Source organism: Mesoplodon bidens, assembly GCF_964165515.1.
Source record: "Mesoplodon bidens genome assembly, contig: HAP1_SCAFFOLD_352, whole genome shotgun sequence".
NCBI lineage: Eukaryota > Metazoa > Chordata > Mammalia > Artiodactyla > Ziphiidae > Mesoplodon > Mesoplodon bidens.
The window spans coordinates 309,963-331,620 of record NW_027672295.1 but is presented as its reverse complement, the minus strand read 5'-3'; the positions used below and the strand labels follow the sequence as shown (position 1 = coordinate 331,620).

The 21,658-nt window shown below is 33.9% G+C and overlaps 1 long non-coding RNA gene across 8 annotated transcripts in view; it reads left to right on the top strand.

Moving 5' to 3' along the window:
• The window catches only part of LOC308610390, a 174,203-nt gene that overhangs the window by 52,830 nt on the left and 99,715 nt on the right, over window positions 1–21,658 (top strand). The window contains exon 3 of one of the 8 annotated variants that reach the window (XR_014014536.1): window positions 10,113–11,213. The exons of 6 other annotated variants lie outside the window; for them this stretch is intronic. This is a non-coding gene — a long non-coding RNA (uncharacterized lncRNA). Of the gene's footprint in view, window positions 1–9,505; window positions 10,060–10,112; window positions 11,214–21,658 lie in introns of those variants that run through there. One more of the 8 variants, XR_014014537.1, reaches the window with a different exon arrangement.

The window sequence follows — 21,658 nt, the reverse complement described above, 5'->3', positions numbered from 1 at the left end:
TTGAATTAGAAATCATATTTAAGGAATCAAAGTATTGTGTTATGATGGTTGTCATATATAGAATAGATTATTTGCCCTTTGAGCATTTGGAGATGACTTAAAACATTATTTGTTTCTGAAGTAAGCCTATAAGATGTAAAAACCATTTTCTAAATGATAATATTGATATTAACAATACTTATCCTTTTACTTTCAACTCTGTAAGCTTAGTAAAACTTCAGACTTTATTGATATCCCCATATCTAAAAGATATTTATCTCTACTGCTTAACTGGAAATTTTTGAGAAAAAAATTAATTGATGTTATTAAAAGAAAGGTGTCATCTAAAATTATACTGTCTTATTCTTACAAAGAATTTCCGGAGTAATCCAATGAACATGTGACTAAGAGTCATGTACCCTTAAAGGGGTTGAGGACACGTTGTTCATGAGATATTTTAGTCCCTTCATTTTACAAATGAGAAAACTATGAGCCTGCTTAGCTAAGCAATTTACCAAAGATAGATGATTGCATATTAAATATTAAGAAGTATTAAAATCTCTGTTCTCAATCCAATACTCTTTCCACCATTTGGAAAATTAATCATACAGTCTCAAACATCAAAATATTTTTCCTGTATCCAAAAGAGAACAGAATGTCATGTTTTAGAACCCAGATGTCATATCAACTTAAAAAGCAACATAAAAAACAATTTTAAAATAAAACTTTGGATTAAGCAGATGATGACTGCTTGATTGGTAGTGGCTTATAGTGGAATATAAAGTAAATCAATAAGCAGAAATACTGCAGTTATCTGTTTTTCTGAATGTCAATAAACAGAGCTGTTCTAAGAAGGATTGAGAAATAGCAAAAGGCTGGTCTTTCTCCAATCTGTGGTTGTCTTTATTGAACTCCTTTTCTTTTTTCTTTGCCCTTTTAGGTGCCTCTTATCTCTGTTCTCTCCTCTTCCTACCAAAACTTCTTCTAGGAAACTTATATCAAACTTGTACTGAAATGTAAATGGCTTACAAGCCTTAAGGTGCTGCCTCTCCCAGGGAAGTGTGAGGAGTGAGATTTAAGAGGGGCAAAGAAAGGTAAAGTTATAGAATATATATCTAAATATGAAATTTTAAGCATCAATGAGGAAGAGAGTAGCAGTATTAAATTGTAGGAGAACACACTTCCCAGTGATTTTAAAACCATTGTTAATCTCCACAAAGAAACAAAAGCCAAACAAACAAATATGCAACAAATATAACAGCCAAACACAAAAACAAAAATAAAAAACCCCAAATTAATGGGACTTGACTATGTTGAAACTGAGATTAATATGTGAAGTATTGATTTCTCTAATAAGTTGATTCCCTCAGTCCATGAACATGCTACATCCCTTTATTTAGGTATTCTTTAATTTTTCTCAGTAGTGTTTCATAATTTTGCATATAGAAATCTCCATATCTCTCATTAGATTTATTTTTATGTGTTTCGCTTTTTAGATATTACCATCAAGAGCATCGTTTTCTGAATATCCTATTTGTTGTTGGTCTGTACAAATACAATTGATTTTTAAAAATACTGACCTTGGATTCAGCAACCTTGTTAAATTATCTTATTCAAATGGCTTACCTGTAGAATTTGTTTCAAATACCATAATGATTAAAAGATCAATTCTCTAAAACAATGTAATAAATCGAAGATCTCATACAAACAATAATGTTTTTAAAAATTCATACAGCAAAAATTGACAGGAAAAGAAGAATAAATATGTAAATCCACAATCATCGTGGGAGATTTTAACACAACTCTCTCAGTAGTAGGTAGAACAACCAGCCAAAAGTCCATGGAAGATTTTTAACACAAATACCAAACTTGATCAATTTGAAATATATAAAACGCTCTACGCAACAATAATGGAAACCACACTTTTAACAAGTATATATAGACTATATTACAAAATTAATTATATGGTTGTACATAAAGCAAGTCTCAACATATTTCAAAGACTGAAATACAATAAAATATGCTTTCTGACCATTGAGATGTTGAGTTAGAAATCAGTAACCAAAATTATTTAAAAATAGATCCAAATGTTCAGGAATTAAGCATTTTACTTAAATAATCCACAAAGTAGAAATCACAATTAGCATAAGAAAAGCAAAATTTTAGGTATACTCCCATGGTTTATTATATATGTGTGTACTCTAACACCATCACAGTTTCCCCCACAAGCATATGCACTAACAGAGTTTGTATCCTATTTATCTAGTTTCCTTTAGGGTCTGATAAGGCCAGTTGAAGATGCTTACTAAATGCTAATTGGTGTATCAGCAGAACTCTTGGTTTTAAGCAACATGATATAACTTAGATAACTTTAAGAAAATGAATTTATTACAATGATATAGAGAAGCTCACAGAATGGTTTGGAGAGTCAGAGAACCGTGGGTGTAAACTATCAGCCAGGAGAAATGTCTAAACTTATTTCATGGTCTGATGTGGTGAAGATGAGATTGCCACTACTGCTGGATTACTTGATTACCCTGCAGATTGTAATGCTGAGCTCACAAACACAGAACGTTAGATGCTGCTGGAAAGAGGATATTGCTTCCACTAGGGTTCTTTTGTGTGACCAGTATAGACTCTACAATTGCTGTTTTCCACTCACTCACTGGCAGCTTTTAATTGCAAATCTGGGGCATATGCATCCAACTGATAGAATTCCGTTTTTGTGCTAATGCCCTAGTTTCAAAGGAGGCTGAGAAAACAAGTACTTGAGATGTTTAGCTTCTATGGTGAAAGGTGGATTTGCCTCATAAAGAGGGAGATTCCTAAAACATAGGGAATGGACAAGGTTCATGCAATTTATCTCTGACTTTCAGGCAGACATGGGTCTTGCCAAGACACTTTGGATAGTCTATTTACTGATCTGTAGGTTCTCTGAGCATGATGTCAATAAAATAGAGGATAAGTGTGATGCCAGAAGGTCAAGGTCCCTATGAGCTAAGCTGTGATATAGAATGAAAAAGTTGAGACAATACAGTGAAATTAATACTGCTGCCTTGTGATTTGCAAGCAAATTGTTCTGATGTTCTCAGCTTTTTAGAGTAAAGGAATAAAAGCATGTGCCTAATCAATAGCTATCGATTACTTAGAAAGCAAAGCAGGTTCCTTAGAACCTTATTGATTTGTTCTAGTGAAGAGACCACATATAGAATAACGGCCTCAATTTGCTGTCTCTAGCTGATCAAATTTATAACAGTCTTCTGTTTTACTCCTGAATACTCTGACTTCTACACTAGACAAATTGAAATTTTAAAAGGGAATATGATAGAAATCACCAACCCTGAATTTGTAAAATCTTTAGTAGTGAAACTAATCACTGTGATTCTCTTAGGGATTTAATCATGCTTTTGATACATTATTATAATAAATAGAGGAAGCTCTTGGGGCTTTTATTGGGCTTCCTAATAAAAATATTATTCCCTGAGACATGCAGCCAAGATGGTGATTCTGCTTGTGGCTGAGTGTACTACTTTAATGATATACTAAGAAACTAATGAAATATTTATGGACATTTGGGGCATCCTACTAGTCCTACTAGGAGGCAGACTTAAGTCTAACTTGCATTTATCATTTCATCTTCATGTCTCCACCCTGACTAGTGGAGAATAGTGGTATTGCAAGTACCAAGAATCAATACAGTGAAGGCTAAAGAGGTTGGGATGGGAAAAATTGACTTCCATTTTCTAGGTAACTCTTCTTGGCTAAGTCATTACATGTCTCCAATCATGGCGAAAAAAATGTTACTATATATTGTAAAATTGACTTCTCCTTAGAACTATGGCAAGTGAGGGTTGGAGAGTCCTTTCTTTATTGGAATCTACCATTATATCCTCATCCCACTACAAAGAAGTCCAGTTCTTTTTCAGTCAATGCCCCATTCCAAGATGCCAATTAAACTCTCATAATAAAGCAGTCATCAGAATTAAATTTTTACTGTTATTCTATCTCAACCTGTGGATGCAAGAAGTAAGACTTTTATCACATTCACAGAAAGCTAATGATATTTTGGCATTACCTTGAGCTGGGAATTTAAGACTGGAACATTACATTCTTATAACATTGGTGTATCCTGTTGTCTTTATTTTTAAGTTATTTTATTAATTTATGAAAAACTTTATTGTGGTAAGAAAACAATATGCGATCTACTCTCAAATTTTTAAGTGTATAATACAGCCTCTGGCAACTATCATTCTATTCTTTGTTTCTATAAGTTTGACTATTTTAGATATCTCATGTAAGTGGAATCATGCAGTATTTGTTCTTCTGTGACTGGCATATTTCACTTAGCGTAACGTCTTCAGATATATCTACATTACTGCACATGGCAGATTTTCCTTCTTTTTTAAGGCTGGACAATATTCTATTGTATGTATATATTACATTTTTAAAATGTATTCATCCATCAATGGAAATTTAGGTTTTGTCCATATCTTGGCTATCATGAATAATGCTGCAGTGAGCATGGTAGGGCAGAAATATCTTCTAGATCTTGGTTTCAAATCTTTAGACTATCTACACAGAAGTGGCATTGCTGGGTCATGTGATAATTCTATTTTTAAGGTTTTGAAGACCCTCCATACTATTTTCTGTAGCAACTGTACCATGTTACGTTCTTACCAACAGTATACTGTAGTTCCAATTTCTCCACATCCTTACCAATACTTTATTTATTTTTATTTTTATAATATCCATCCTAACAGGTTCAGGATGATATCTCACTGTGTGGGGTTTTTTTGTTTGTTTGTTTTTTGGGGGATTTTTTGGTCTGCACTGTGCGGTATGTGGGATCTTAGTTCCCTGACCAGAGCTTGAACCTGCACCCTCAGCAGTGAAAGCACAGAGTCTTAACCACTGGACCACCAGGGAATTCCCTCATTGTGTTTTTGATTTACATTTTTCTGATGATTAGTGATGTCGAGCACAGGGTTTGCAAATGTTTTCTTCTATTCCATAGGCTGCCTTTTCATTTTGTTGATTGTTTCCTTTGCTGTTCAGAAGGTTTTTAGTTTGATGTAGTTCTACTTGCCCATTTTTGCTTTGTTGCCTGTGCTTCTGGTGTCATATAGATAGGACATCATTGCCAAAATTAGTGTCAAGGATCTTTTCCCCTATGTTTTCTTCTAGGAGTTTTACAGTTTCAGATCTTATGTTTAAGTCTTTAATCCATTTAGAGTTGATTTTTGTGTATGATACAAGAGTCCAGTTTCATTCTTTTGCATGTGGATATCCAATTTCACCAGCACCATTTGTCAGTTCTGAGAAAGTGCAAATTTGGAGGCATAACAGTTTGTGATTTCAAAAAATAAATTACAAACCTACAGTACTCAAAAGAGCATGGTACTGGCAAAAAGACAGACTAATGGAACAGAATAAAGAGACTAGAAATAAACATATGCATATACAGCCAACTGATCATTGACAAGGGAGCTAAGAATACACAATTGGGAAAGGATGCTCTCCCAGTGCCCTTAGAAGTAACCATGACACCCTACAGATTTGGAATACTCAGGGCCTTCATACTTTTTGAAAAGATAAATTTATGTATTTATTTTTGGCTCCATTGGGTCTTCATTGCTGTGCACAGGGTTTCTCTAGTTGTGGCGAGTGAGGGCTACTCTTCATTGCAGTGTGTGGGCTTCTCATTGCCGTGGCTTCTCTTGTTGCAGAGCACAGGCTCTAGGCTCATAGGCTTCAGTAGTTGTGGCACACGGGCTCAGTAGTTGTGGCTCGTGGGCTTAGTTGCTTCCCAGACCAGGGCTCGAACCCATGTCCCTTGCACTGTCAGGTGGATTCCTAACCACTGCACCACCAGGGAAGTCCCAGGACCTTCATACTTTTACATGTGAGTTACTACTTGATTTTCCCTAGTCAGGTCACTAGTAGGCTTTAAGTTGCAGGAGACTCGAAGGATAATTTTTTCTCAACTTGTTTCTTATTGCCAACTAGAGATTTACTGTCTCCAGTGCCAACCAAGCTAGATAACAGATGGCAATTTCCCCTATATCCTCAATGATCTGTTGTCTCTGATCTCTCCTGGTATCAATTTTTATGTTAGAGCAATCGGTGACTTACTCTGGGTTAATTACGTAGAAAATAAACTATTAAAAAGATATTGGACAGTTTATGGAATCTCTAAATAAAAGATTCAACAACCAGGTTTGGTGTTTGGAAGTTTAAACTTATGCCTAGGAATCATGCTGTAGAATTGGTCCAGGGAACAACCTAGTGCAAGAGTCACTGGGCAGAGACACTTCAGCTAGAACTACAAATATCAATGATAGGGGATGCTAAATACAGTAATATGAATCACTGATACATTTGTTCTGGATACTGAAAACAGTGTGTGCTTTCCACTTCCAGAATATATTCTAAGCAGTCTTTTCTTCTTGTCAGTAGCTTCTAGTCCAGTCTCCAGAATGGACATAACTGACTGTCAGAGCTAAGGTCATATGCTAGCCTATGGCTTTAAAGGATACTCAGAGATTAAGTAGGTGGCATTTTCAGTCTGTATAACGAGAGACAGATTCTTCCTCATAAGATGGGGATTTCCATAACTTATATATGGGTTCACACACTGGACAAAAACGAGGAGTAGAACTCTCCATTAGAGTTTATTCATGAATAAATACCACAGAAGTCATAATTTTCTTTACAATAATATTTTGGAAACAAGAATAAGGAAGTTTTATACACACACACACACACACATCCATTATGTATATATGGGTGTGTGTGTCTTCATAAATTCTGACTTTATATAAAGTAGGCCTTGGTTTTTTACTGTTACTGTTCTGAATGCAGAATGGGGATCCTTTTAGTTACAGAGAGGAAAATGAAAACTTTTTTCTGAACTAAACTACATGAAATGTGAACATGAAGATTAACATCATCTCTGAGGCAGGAACCTCAAAATTATACTCCTTCTCAATCAATGCTATTGTCAGTTCTTAGTTTTATTACTTATTAAAGGAAAATATATATCCAAGACATTACTGCAAATAAATATTTTAGAATATGTCTGGCTTTTCCTGTACAGTGAAAACATTTTTATAATATGAAATGTAAGAATAGATATTTTTCCAACGTAAGTTCTCATTGCATATTCTCACATATTATAACCATATATAATTACTGTTAATTGAAAAACCTGAATTAGATGAGTAAATTGTTAGAGCCAGTGGTAAGAAAATAATTATATATTGTTTTTAGCACAGTATGTAAATTTGATATTTAAGAAACTTTTGAGGGACTTTTCATCTAGCTAATAAGTGAGTTAATTAAAAACAGAGGAACGTTGTGAAGAGTGGCACCATGGTGTTTTTAGAATCCGAGGGATATGAATTCAAATTATTCAGTGATAATTTTTGAGATCCTACCACAGCCAGGTACATGGCTTTTACATTTTCTCTAGGAATTTCATTTTCATCATCTAAACAATAGATCTAAAACATTGAACTAATGAAGTTTTTGAGAGCAGAACAAATCTTAAAGGCAAGACACAAAAAGGTGAAAACCTTTCCAAGTAACTTGACTATGTTCCAGAGCAAAACTCAATAATATTTATAGAAATACAAAAATATTCATCACTACTACAAGGCAAAATTAATAAGTATGGCATCCAACCAAAGATTACCAGGCATACAAAGGGACAGGAAAAGATGAACTATAATAAGAATAATCACTTGAAAGTGACCCAAAACTGGCACAGATGTTAGAATGAGAAGATAAGAAAGTCAAAATAGCTTTTATAATTGTACCACACATGTTAAAAAAAATTATGTCGAAATATAGAAGATATCTAAAAGAACCAAATTTAACATCTAGAGATGAAAGGTGCAGTTATTGAGATTAAAACAAAGCAACAAACAAATCATTTGATAGGTTTTGTGAGTTTGAAACTTTGTTGTTTGAAAATTTGTTTCATTTGTTCTACCAGTCAGACCTGGTAGAAGAAACAGTGTTTCTGGGTAAGAGATGGTGAGAATACCAGTCCTCCAGTTAGTTCACTGTCACTCTCAGAGAGCTTAAAAGAGAACTCAGTGTGGTCAAACAGTAGCCCAGAGAATAAGTTGGAGGGGGTTATTGCTGGAAGTGACAAAAATAAGACATGGCTTCCACTTTGGGGTGTCTTCCGTTGTAAAAGAGGCAAGAATGAGGATGAACCATAAACTCTTCCCATGCTGAAGCCACAGAGTGAACCCATCCCATGTTATTAGAGGCCACTGATATCAGAGGCAGAAGACCAGGATCGTAATTGCTAATGGGCAGCTAATTGTGCTTGTAGTCAGAGGAGGGTCTCCCTCTTTTCCCCTTTTTCTTTTTAATTCTAAACTCAGGGTTATAATTAAACAAAACAGGAATTTAGAGAAGAGCATGTGGGAAGCTTTTTGGCTATTTGGAGTTGTTGCTTTGAACAAATATCCCCCCAATAAAAATAATAACATAATAATAGTAGTACATGAAATGTCCATATATTTACTTAAATGAATTCTTTAAAATTAGATGTAATTTTTGGTCTAGACTGCAAAAGCATTAAATTTCCCTTGTAGTAGTTACTGAAAAAAAATTAAACATTTAAATTTTTTTTACTTCATCAAGATTGAATTTCTCAATCAAACCACATATGATTAACCTGGTTTTCCAATGTATCTTTTATAACAGACACATAATCTGATAATAAACATGGCATTGTTTTCTAAATTTTTTTTAAATTAATTTATTTATTTTTGGCTGCGTTGGGTCTTCGTTGCTGCACGCGGGCTTTCTCTGGTTGCGGCGAGCGGGGGCTACTCTTAATTGCAGTGCACGGGTTTATCATTGTGGTGGCTTCTCTTGCTGCAGAGCACGGGCTCTAGGAGCGCGGGCTTCAGTAGTTGTGGCTTTCGGGATCTAGAGCGCAGGATCAGTAGTTGTGGCACACAGGCCTAGTTGCTCCATGGCATATGGGATCTTCCCGGACCAGGGCTCGAACCCGTGTTCACTGCATTGGCAGGCGGATTCTTAACCACTGCACCACCAGGGAAGCCCTTCTAAATTATTTTTAATGACATACATGATAGAACACGAGAGGACCTTGGCCCATTTAGCAACCCCCATACTTTTATTTTAATGGAACATATAGTTTAGGTAGAAAATATAGCCTAGTGGATTTAAAAAAAATGATCTTTGGAAATGAAAAATAATGGAACTGAAAGATTATGTATAAATTAGAGACTATAAGGATTTGATTTATTTGAAGTACAGAGTCCTTAAATTGTGCTTCTGGTTAATAAACTGGCTTTAGACATTGGACAAAGGTCTGTAATTTCTTCTACTACAGTCTGGTATTTCAAGAGCTACCAAGAAAACACTGCTGAATGGCTTTAGGTCTCAGAAGTTAAGACACAAGAGAAGTCAGATATCACCACTATGGTGGTAAATTCCCTCTATGCAAAACAATTTTAAAAATTTCCACTTCTCTCATTAGAATACCACAGTGCAGAACTTCCGTGGTGGCGCAGTGGTTAAGAATCCGCCTGCCAAGGCAGGGGACATGGGTTCGAGCCCTGGTCCAGGAAGATCCCACATGCCCAGAGCAACTAAGCCCGTGTGCCATAACTACTGAGCCTGCATGGCACAACTACTGAAGCCCACGTGCCTAGAGCCCGTGCTCCGCAGCAAGCGAAGACACCGCAGTGAGAAACCCACACACCGCAATGAAGAGTAACCCCGACTCGCCGCAACTGGAGAAAGCCCACGTGCAGCAATGAAGATCCAACGCAGCCAAAAATAAATAAAAATTAATTAATTAAAGAAGAAAAAAAGAATACCACAGTGCAATGTCATCATCTCCTCAAGAAAAAGTGCCATATAATTCTGTTCTCTGTCTTCAGTGTTACGCAGTAAGACAAGATCTGTTTTCTCCAAGTCCCCCCTCCCTTTTTTTGGTCATTTCCCCCTACTAGAAGAGAGCCTTAGCTTAGATGAGAAAAGAAAGTTTCTATTATCATAACACCAAATAAAGGCTATCAACATTTGCAAGAGAAATTTTGATTGTAGATGTTTAACTGAAAGATTAGAACATATTTCCGTAGGACCTTCAAGGTACCTGACCTCTCCCACAGCCTATCTTGCTGAGAAGATGAAAGGAGCCTATTGACTGCTAATCAAGCCTTGCAGAGTAAGAAGAAAGCTAAAAAAAACCAAGGTCATGGTGAAGAGGAGAAAAGTTAGGGAGAACCTACAGAGATGCAGCTTTAAGCTGAAACCTGTATAGACTTTAAATGGAAAAGAGGAAAACACTATCCATGCTCTCCACTGTTCTCTATGTGTTTTGTATTGTAAAGTAGGCTTTTCTTCTAGTAACAGACCCACTTTCATGCTCTTCCAGATATTCAAGTCTACATAAATAAGGATTTATATACTTGTGGTCTTGTCTGAGATTACTGTACTGTGACATAACATATGGCTGTGCCTCCATCTAAGACTACCATAGAAATTAGCCAAGAAATACTCCACCGTTTATCTAAACTACCAGATTGTTGCTGAGGAAGGGGAGTGCTCACAGCTTTTGTATATTGATGTAATGAATGCTCTTTCAGCAGGGGAGTAACTTGAGAAAAGTAGTAATCTTGGCCTGGAAGCACTGGCTGAGTGTCAAGTTTGAGAATGCATGGTTTAACATGAATGCCTAGGTTAATACTTTCTAGTGAGTTTATTAGTTTCCCATAGGAAAAATTCACAAGCTGTTATCAGGCTCTGAAGAGAGGGAAGAAGTCTGGGGAAGGTCATTTGTGTATCTGCATCATCCAAAATGGATGATAGAAGGGAAATTAGATCGTTTCTGAAGACAGAGGAAAAGTCCCTGAATGATATGGCAATATTGATGGGGGCAATGCAGTTGATACAGTATTTGGCTCCAGCTACATTTGAAACAGGGCTTGAAACTAGTGAAAAGACAGCCAGTAGGTAGGTACGTGAGAAGAAGAATGCATTATTTAGGAATTCATGATTCTCTGCCATAATCAAATAATTCATTGAATAGTTAATTGAGAGGATGGGTAAGGGAAATTGATTAAATAAGCTTTAGAGGAACTGATATAAATTATTTAGTGGTCAGTGTATATTATGATGGACTTAAGAGATTTTCAAGGGTAATTTTGACTTTACTCCCTTAAACAATATTTTCCACTGATTTTAGCACCTAATCAAATATCAGAGTAATATTTGACTCCAATTTATGGACAGATTTGAATATACAAAATCTTAAGTAACCTAAGAATGGAAGGCAAGTTTAAAGAGAAGTTATAAGGTATGAATACAAATTTTTCCTCTCAATAAGCAGTGCAAAAGGAGAACTACAGCTGTAGAACCCTAGAGTTTGTAGAGCTTTTCAGTGTGATTGAGCCATCAGAGATCAATGTTTTATGGTACCATAGTAGGAAATCCTATATTATGATATCTTAGTATCGAAGTTAGTAATCTTATTCAATTGTGATGGTATTGTAAAAGACTAAGAAAGTTAGGATGTGTGTGTGTTTGTACTAAAGGAAGTTGAAGAAGAAACTAGTAATCATTAATTTACTATATCCCAAATTCAGAATTCAGAAGTTGGCATGGTATAGATTCAGGAATTTTTTTGTCTGTGTTAGATTTAAGGAAGGAGTGAATATTATTTGATACCCATAGGAAGACTAAACCTAAAGAGAATATAAATACTTTTTTCTAGGGAGATTTTTTTTCCTTTGAAAAAATGCTTCAGGGCAACACTAGAGTCTAAACTCTTTGGGGACAGTGGCTACTGGTGAGAGTATTTGGAAGTGTAGGTATAGTTAAATAATAAACTTGATTCTTGGAGTTAAGGACTCTGAGAAAGCAAGAAAAGTTACTTCTCTAAGGGCAAGATCACCTTAAGGAAGTTAATTTGAAAATGTCATTTAACAGGTGTGAGTTTTGACACACTTCAGTGAATATGTGCACCATGTTGTATATTGACAAGGGGAAAAAGAATTACTTATGTCATTAACAAGACCACTTCTTACCAATCTGAAAGAACTAAAGATATTTGGAGAGTTCAGATGGTATTATAATTGGTTCATCCAAGATTACTCCTAGAGTGAAATAAGTGGATTGGCATTCAGCATCTATTTGATCTATAGTCATTTCCCTTTATTCGAGGTTTCATTTTCTGCTGTTTCAGTTACCCACGGTCAACCGAAGTCCAAAAATATTAAATGGAAACTCCCAGAAATAAACAATTCATAAATTTCTGAGTAGTGTGATGAAATCTTGTATCATCCATCCACCCACCGGGGTATGGACCATCCCTTTGTCTGGTGTATCTCACCCCTTAGTCACCTAGTAGCCATCTTGGTTATAGAACTGACTGTCTCCGTATCACAGTGCTTGTGTCCAAGTCACCCTTATTTTATTTAATAATGGCCCCAAAGCAAAAGAGGAGTGATGCTGGCAATTTGGATATGCCAAAGAGAAGCTGTAAAGTACTTTCTTTAGGTGAAAAGATGAAAGTTCTTGGTTTAATAAGGAAAGAAAAAATCACATGCTGAGGTTGCTAAGATCTATGGTAAGAATGAATCTTCTGTATGTGAAATTGTGAAGAAGGAAAAATAAATTCATGCTAGGTTTGCGGTCACACCTCAAATTGCAAAAGTTATGGCCACAGTGCATGATAAGTGCTTACTTAAGATGGAAGAGGCATTGAATTTGTACAATAAGATATTTTGAGAGAGGAAGGGACCACATTCACATAACTTTTATTATAGTATATTTCTATAATTTTTACATTTTATTATTAGTTGTTGTTAACCTCTTACTGTGCCTATCTTATAAATTTTATCATAGGTATGTAAGTATAGGAAAAAAACACAGTACATATAGGATTCGATGCTTTCTGCTGTTTCATGCAACCACTGGGGTCTTGGAACGTATACCCTGAGGATAAGGGGGCTACTGCATTTTCTAGTGTACCTTCCTAAGGCAGAGGTTAGAAGTTAAGAAAAAAATATCCGAGACCCTCTTTCAGCTTGGGATCTTTATGTAAAAGAAATTCCACAAACTCAGTGCATTTATGTGAGACTTGGAATTTGAAAATAAGGAAAGGCAGTTATCCTGGTGCTTTAACTTTTGTGGCCAGCAAGCATCTCTATGGAGACATAAGTATTCATCTGTAGCATCATTCCTGTGTACTTAACTCCGTAGGTGGTAAGCACAATAGCTGCTTTTCTTTGTGAGTTTAGATGGAAAATGTATAGACTCTATGTACATTTAATGACAATTATGAAGCAATAACAATTGTTACAATCACACAGGTCAAGAAATGGAACATTGGCAACAACCAAGAATCCCCTCTATGCCTTGCATCATCACAAAACCCTCCTCCCATAGCACAAACAATAACCACTTACCTAACTTTTATGTTAACCCATTCATTGTTTTTCTTTGTAGATTTATTACTTATGTGCACATTCCTATAATACTGTTGATAGATATTTGTGTTGTTTTCTATTTATGGCTGTCATGAACAGTGCTGAACAAGATACATGTTTATATATGTATCCTAGTACACAGGAGAACACATTTCTCTAGGGAGTGAAATACTGGGTTACAGGGAAGTTTCAGGAATGAGATGCTGAGTCACAGAGAAAATATGTCCTTAAACCAGAAGATAATGACAAGTGGTCAAATCAACTTACACTTCCAGCAGTGGTGGTGATTCATATTTAAATTCCTTGACATTAGTTGTTATCATTTATTTTAATATTTCCTATCTAATCTGTGTGTAGTGGTACCTCATTATGGTGTGAATTTTAGTTTTTATGATTACTAGTGAAAATATAAATATTTTACAATTTTAAATATAGTTATTGGCTTTTGGGATTTGCTGTTTTTTGAAGGGTCTATTGAATTTTTGGCCTATTTTTCTATTGGGTTATTTTCCTTTGTATTCTTGCTTTTAAGAGTTTATTTCCTTTTTGTAATTGAAGTATAGTTGATTTACAATATTATATTATGTTCAGGTGTAGAACATAGTGATTCAATATTTGTATAGATTATACTCTATTTAAAGTTATTATAAAATATTGGCCATATTTCCTGAACTGTAAATATATCTTTGTAGCTGATTTATTTTACACATTTTATACCTCTTTATCCCCTACCCCTATCGTGCCCCTTCCTCCTTCTCTTTCCCCACTGGTAAGCACGAGTCTGTTCTCTATAACTGTGAGTCTATTTCAGTTTTGTTATATTCATTCATTTTATTTTTTAGATTCCACATATAAATGATAACATACAGTATTTGTCTTTCTCTGTCTGACTTATTTCACTAATCATAATACCCTCCATGTCCATCCATATTGTTGCAAATGGCAGGATTTCTTTCTTTTTCATGGCTGAGTAATATTTGTGTGTGTGTGTGTGTGTGTGTGTGTGTGTGTATCATACCACATGTTATTTATTCATTTGGCTGTTAGCAGGCACTTAGGTTTCTTCCATATCTTGGCTATTGTAAGTAATGTACATAATGCTGCTGTGAACATTGGGTGCATTCATCTTTTTGGATTAGTATTTTCGTTTTCTTTGTATATATACCCGGGAGTGGAATTGCTGGATCTTATGGTAGTTCTAATTTTAGTTTTTGAGAAACCTTCATACTGTTTTCCATAGTGGCTGCACCAATTCATATTCCTACCAGCAGTGTACTAGGGTTCCCTCTTCTCCACATCCTTGCCAACATTTGTTATTTGTAGTCTTTTTGATGATAGCCATTCTGACAGGTATGAAGTGATGTCTCATTGTGGTTTTGATTTGCATTTCTTTGTTGATTAGTGATGTGCATCTTTTCATGTGCCTATTGGCCACCTGTATGTATTCTTTGGAAACATGTCTATTCAGGTCTTCTGCCCATTTTTAATTGTTTTTTTTTAATATTGAGTTTTATGAGCTGTTTATATATTTTAGATATTAACCCCTTATAGGTCATATCATTTGCAAATATTTTCTGCCATTTAGTAGGTTGTCTTTTCATTTTGTCAATGGTTTCCTTTTCAGTGCGAAAGCTTTTAAGTTTATTTAGGTCCCATTTGTTTACTTTTGTTTTGGTTTCCTTTGTCTTAGGAGACAGATCCAAAATAATATTGCTATTATTTATGTCAGAGTGTTTTGCCTATGTTTTCTTCAAGGAGTTTTATGGTTTCTGATCTTGTATTTAGGTCTTTAATCCACTTTGAATTTATTTTTGTATATGATGTGAGAAAGTGTTCTAATTTAATTGTTTCACAAGTAGCTGTCCAGTTTTCCCATCACCACTTATTGAAGAGACCTTTTTCCTATTGAACATTCTTGCCTCCTTTGTCTTAGATTAATGGACCATAAGTGTATAGGTTTATTTCTGGTCTCTCTGTTCTGTTCCATATGTCTGTTTTGGTGTCAGTACCATACTGTTTTGATTACTGTAGGTTTGTACTATAGTCTGAAGTCAGGGTGTGAGATACCTCCAGCTTTATTCTTTTTAAGTTCTTTTCACGTTTGGAATAGTAGTCTCTCTATTGGTTTTATATGTTGCAGTGATCTTTTCAAACTCTGTGGCATAACCTTTCTTTTAACTATCTTTGTGTTTTCTTTTGTTGGAAAATATTTCTTAATTTAATGTGGGTAAATACATCAATCTTTTCCTTTAAAGCTTATACTTTTTTCCATCTTTCTACTTTGTGGCTTAAAGATAGCCTCCTATATTGTCTTTTAAAATATATTTGGTACCGTTTCACATTTAGGTCATTAATCCATCTGGAAATAATTTTGTTTACAATATGAAACAATTTTAATTATTTTTTCTTCATGGATACCCTAGTGCTCAGCATTTTTTAATCGAAAAGTTTGTTATGTCTTTGTTGAGGTGCTGTGATACCTCTGTTATGCAGAGTTGCCATGTGTGTGTGTGTGTGTGTGTGTGTGTGTACATATACATATATATATGATTTTGTTTTAATAATACATGTTTTGGTTTGTTTTTCTGTGTCTCTATTAAGTCTTCTTTTGGTTCATTTGTTTGTCTCTATATCAAAACTGCACTCTCTTTGTTACTATAGCTTTATAAGAACACTAAATATTCAGTAGAACAAGTTTTCCCACATTTATATTATTCTTCAAGTGTGTGGTGGGCTTTTGTAATCCGTATAAATTTTTAAAGAAGTTTTTCAGGTCCAAAACAAAATCTTTGGCATTTTCACTTAGATTTTGCTTACTCTATAACTTAATCTTTAGAGACTTAACATCTTTTCACTATTAAGATATCCAACTTATAAACACAAAATGTATCTCTATTCATTTCTGATTTCTTCAAGGTCTTTGAAAAAGTATTATAATGTTGTCTGTAAAGGTTTTGTATATCTTATTGGATTTATTGCTACTTCAGCTTTTTGGTGCTATCTAAAAGGATTTTTTAATATCACTTTCTGTTTGATGCTATTATATAAAAATACAATTTATTTTTATTGATTTTTATCTAGAAATCTTATGAAACTCTCTTACAAATCCTAGCAATTTCCTGTACATTATTTTGTGTTTTCTCTGTACACAACAATATCATATATAAATAGAACAAGTTGTGTGTTTTCTTTTCTAATCCTTAGACATCTTAGTTCTTTTTCTTGACTTTCTCCACTGGCTAAACTCTCAAGTACAATACTGAATAGAGTGGTGACAGGGGGCATTCTTGTCTTGTTCCTGATCTTTAAATCTTTCATCATCTCACCTGTATCTATAATGTTACTCTATGGTAGATAGCTAATTTTCATTTAAGAAAGTTTCTGTTTCTACTTTGATAAGATTAGCTGCGGGTTTTTGTAAAATCACACACGACTGCTGAAATTATAAGAAACTTTTGATTTAATTTTTTTGTATGTTTAATTTTATTATTAATTTTGTTGTCTCAAATAATTTTGGTTGTCTGTCATGAAATTAGCCTTTTATGTAGGACTCAGTTTGCTTATATTATATTTATCATCTGTTTTCCTGGGTAAGGTTACCTCTAATTATCCTTTCTTATCCTGTCCTTTCCTGTCTTGAAATGAAGAAAATATTAAAAAGTAGTTGAATAGTGTTCCCTCTTTCTATTCTCAAAGAGCTTGTGTACTACTGGAATTCTTCCTTTCTTTAGAACACACTAGTGAAAAATCTTGGATTTCAGCTCTCTTCATGGTGAGAGTAGTGAGTGCTGATTCAATGTCTGTAATGTATAAACATATGTATAAATTTCTATTTGTGTTTGAATCTATTTTGATGTTATATTTTTCTAGAGGACTGTGATTTTTATAAAATTTAAAATTTATTTGAAAACTCTTTGTTCACTTTTTCCTTTGTAAAGTCTGTAACATGTATGTGATATATGACCCTTTTACCTTTCTGATATTGGTTTCTTGTGCTTTCTATCTTTTTTTTTTTTCTTTTTTGGTCTTGAGAAGTCCCTCAAGTAGATAGCCATTTTCATTAGTATTTTCAACAGCCAAATGTTAGCTTTTGAATTTGTATTGTTTATTTTCTATGTCATTAATTTCTGCTCTTGCATTTATTATTTACTTCTTCCACTTTCTTTGGGTATGTCTCTTGAAGATAGCACATAGTTACATGTAATTTTATACAATCTGACACTTATTTTCTTTTCATTTGGAGCAGCCAATCCATTTGCATTAAATGTAGTTACTAATTTGGTTTAAATCTTCCTTTTTTTCCTACTTGTCTAAATTCTTTCATATTTTTCTTTTTCTTCTGGAATCATGAAATATTTATAGCAGTCTACTTTTACTCTATTAAGTTTGAAACTGTAAGCTCTATTTTATTATTTAATGACAATTTCTGTCAGAATTTACTAAATATTTAGAACTGAAAAAAAAAAACCCTTGCTGGGAACCTGTAAATCAATACTTGTAATCTGTGTCACACACACACACACACACACATATTTGAAAGGAAACTTATTAGAAATTAATTAGCTAAGTTTGCAACATAAGAATTAAATAGATTGTGCCATAATAGAAGAAGAGATAATTAATAAAACAAGTAGGACAAACAGAAAACAAACTATAGAGGGTATCAATAATCACCAACTTGTAGGAGGACTCACACTTCACACTATTTAAAAAAATAGTGGTAGGACAGCAAAATGGCATCACTCAATTGAAAACCATCTAAGCAGTTCCTCCAACAATTAAACATGAACTTACCATATGACCCAGCAATTCTACTCCTAGATGTATACCCAAGAGAAATGAAAACATATGTTCACACCAATTGAAGAAGAATGTTTATAGCAACATTTTTCATAGTAGCAAACAAGTGGAAACAGTCAAAATGTCCATCCACTGAGGAATGGATGAACAGAATTGGTATGTCCATACAATGAAATATTACTTGGCTATAAAAAGGAATGAAATACTGATGCATGCTATCACCTAGATGAACCTTCAAAATATTATGCTAAGTAAAAAAGTCAGTCACAAAAGACCTTATATTGTATGATTCTCTTTCTATGCAATGTCCAGAATAGTGAAATCTACAGAGACAGAAAATAGATTAGTGGTTGCTTAGAGCTTGTGGGAAGTAGGGTGGGAATATAGGGAGGTGATGCCTAAAGAATATTAGATTTGTTTTTTGAAGTGATAAAAATGTTCAAAATTGACTGTAATGATGGTTGCACTTATATGAGAATATACTCAAAATCACTGAAATCTATAAATAGGTGAATTCTATGGTATGTGAATTATATGTCAGTAAAAAATGGGATCTAAATAGACAGTAGAGAGGATCAGTAAACTTCAATTTTGTTTCTTTGAAAATATAAAGAATGGTATTTTTTTATGTTCATAGAAGAGGAAGGCACAAACAAAACTCTGAAAGAAAAGGGGTTTTATTTACATATATTTGGAGTTTTACTAATTATAGGAATAAAGTAAAGAGTATTATGCCATTAATATGAAAATTTATAAAAAATTGAATTAAAAAATAAAATTAGCACAATTGTCTTAAGAGGAAATAGAGAAACATAGTATACTAACAACTTTTACATGAATAGGATAGTCTGGTCAAATGTCTACAAATCAGCAAACAAAAACACCAGGACCAGACATTTTAAAAGTGACTTTGCAAATCCTTCAGGAGTCAAATTAACCTTTATCTTATATAAAATTTTTCAGAGAGTGAAACAAGAGGGTATACTCACTTTTTCAGTATACAATAGCCAAACCAAAATAAATAAATTAAATATACAACACATCCGTTTATAGAGATCAATAAAACTATTCTAAATAAAATATTAACACAAGATTAATTTATATGTACAGAAGCAAAAGCCAGTGGAAAATACATTTGAAAACAAAAAAAGAAGTGGAAAATGTCTGCGTACAAAATACAAGAAAATCTGTAATCTCTGAACTTGCTGGATACAAGACTGATGTACAAAAACCAATAAGAATTTAAAATATTAGCAACAACCAGTAAGAAAATGTACTACTATTACTAAATACTATTCCATTAATACGTTTACTATTAAGTAAAAATATCATTCACAATAAAATAATAAATATCAGGTATTTGAGAATAAATATAATAATGTGAGTCAAATATTCATGGAGAAAATGATGCTTTCTTAAAGGATGTAAAAAATTAAATGGAACACTTTATAATATTCTTTGAAAAAATGAATCAATATCTTATAATTGACCATGCCACTAACTTGTGTATGCATTGCTATTACAATGAAAATTGCAGTAGATATTTTCATAAGCCATGACAAGCTAAATCTAAAGTTTATATGGGAGAGAAGTGTATTAGGCAGAGTTCTCCAGAGAAACGGAAGCAGAGCCAATAGGACATGTGTATGTGCAAAAACTCTGCAGGGCAGGGCTACAGGCTGGAGACCCAGGGAAGAGCTGATATTGCGGTGTGAGTCCAAAGGCAGTCTGCTGGCAGAATTCCCTCTTTTTGAGGGGCCGTCAGTCTTTTTTCTATTAAGACTTTCAACTGATTGGGTTAAATGTTAATCTCATCTAAAAAAAATTCTTCACACAAATATCATGAATACTGTTCGACCAAATGTCTGGTTACCGTGTCTTAGCCAAGGTGACCATTACGTATAAGTAGAGAGTTGAAAGTAGCCAAAAATTTTTGAAGAAGATATGAAAACATTAAGAAACATGAAGAAAGGGCAACCTATGCTACCTGATATAAACACTTAAAGTCATATTAATTAAAAGAGTGTGGTACCGGCACAGCAAAGGTATAGACAAACAAAATTGAACAGAATATAGGGCCCAGGAACATAGATAGATTAAAAAAAAGACTAATGTGGTAACATTACAGATTTGTGGAGAAAGGATGAACCTTTTAATAAATGGTGTTGAGATTATTGGAAATTCATATGGACAAAGGGTTAGACCCCTATCTTAAAGAAATGAGAAAATAAATTCCAGTTCAAATCAAACATTAAATATGAAAGAAAAAACATTAATACTTTAAAAGCAAAATATGGATATAGCTTTATGAAATCAGGTTAGGGAAAGGTGTCTTAAACACAATATTTAAACAATCACAAAGTATGAAGAAAAGCTGAACAGATTATATGACATTAATATTGAAACATTTCCACAGCAGTATAGACAAATGGACAAATAAAAACACAAAAGAATAAATCTGGGTGGCCACGAAACTTATAAAAGAAAGGTCAGCCTCTCTATCATTAAGGAAATTCTTATTTATCTACATTAGAAGCTATGTGCATTGGAATCTTAATGTAGTGCTGTTTATAATAAGGTGGATGTTACCTAAATTCCCTTCTTAAAGGTAATTGATAAATTATGGTTTGTTCTCAAAAGTAATATTATACAGTAGGTAAATTGAATGAAATGTTTTTGTGTGTATTAACATGGGTGGATCATAATAACATAATGTGGATTTAAAAAATAAATTGCAGTTACAAAAAGAGTATGTAGGTTTACAAATATATGAACTCTGAAGGGATGGGTGTGTGTGTGTTTGTGTATGTATGTGAGAGAGAGAGCGAGAGACAGTGTGTGCATGAGTTTTTGTGTGTGTTAAATAAGAATATATATATGTAGTCAGATATGGCAACATGAACATAGAAGATTCACATAGCTTTTGGATAGAGATCTCTCTAATGATTGGGGATAATCTGAAGTGAAATGCAGGAATCAGATCTTAGGAAATACGGTCAGGCTCCATATGAAGTTTTGAAAAATTTACCACTTTAAATAAACATTTTCTTCTCTGAGTCTGTTAAGATTTATTGCAAGTTCTATCTAATGAGCTGTATAGTAGAATGAACTTTTCAAAGTATGCTTGGTAAGGGATAGATTTCAGATCATTGATTGTTCCCCTAAGGACTAAGGTGAGGAGGCTCCAAAGCAAGGATTTTGTCGATATATAAATCTGCTTTCTTGAAGAGCTAATTATTTGTAGTTATGGCAGTATAATTTATTGAAACTTTAATTTGTGTTTGTTTTCCCCAACAACTCTATTACCACCACTTCAAGATGGTAGTCAACATTTGCTGTTAATTACTTCAGGGGAGATTTGTGTTAGGGTGGAAAGCTGGTGATTCCTGGAATTG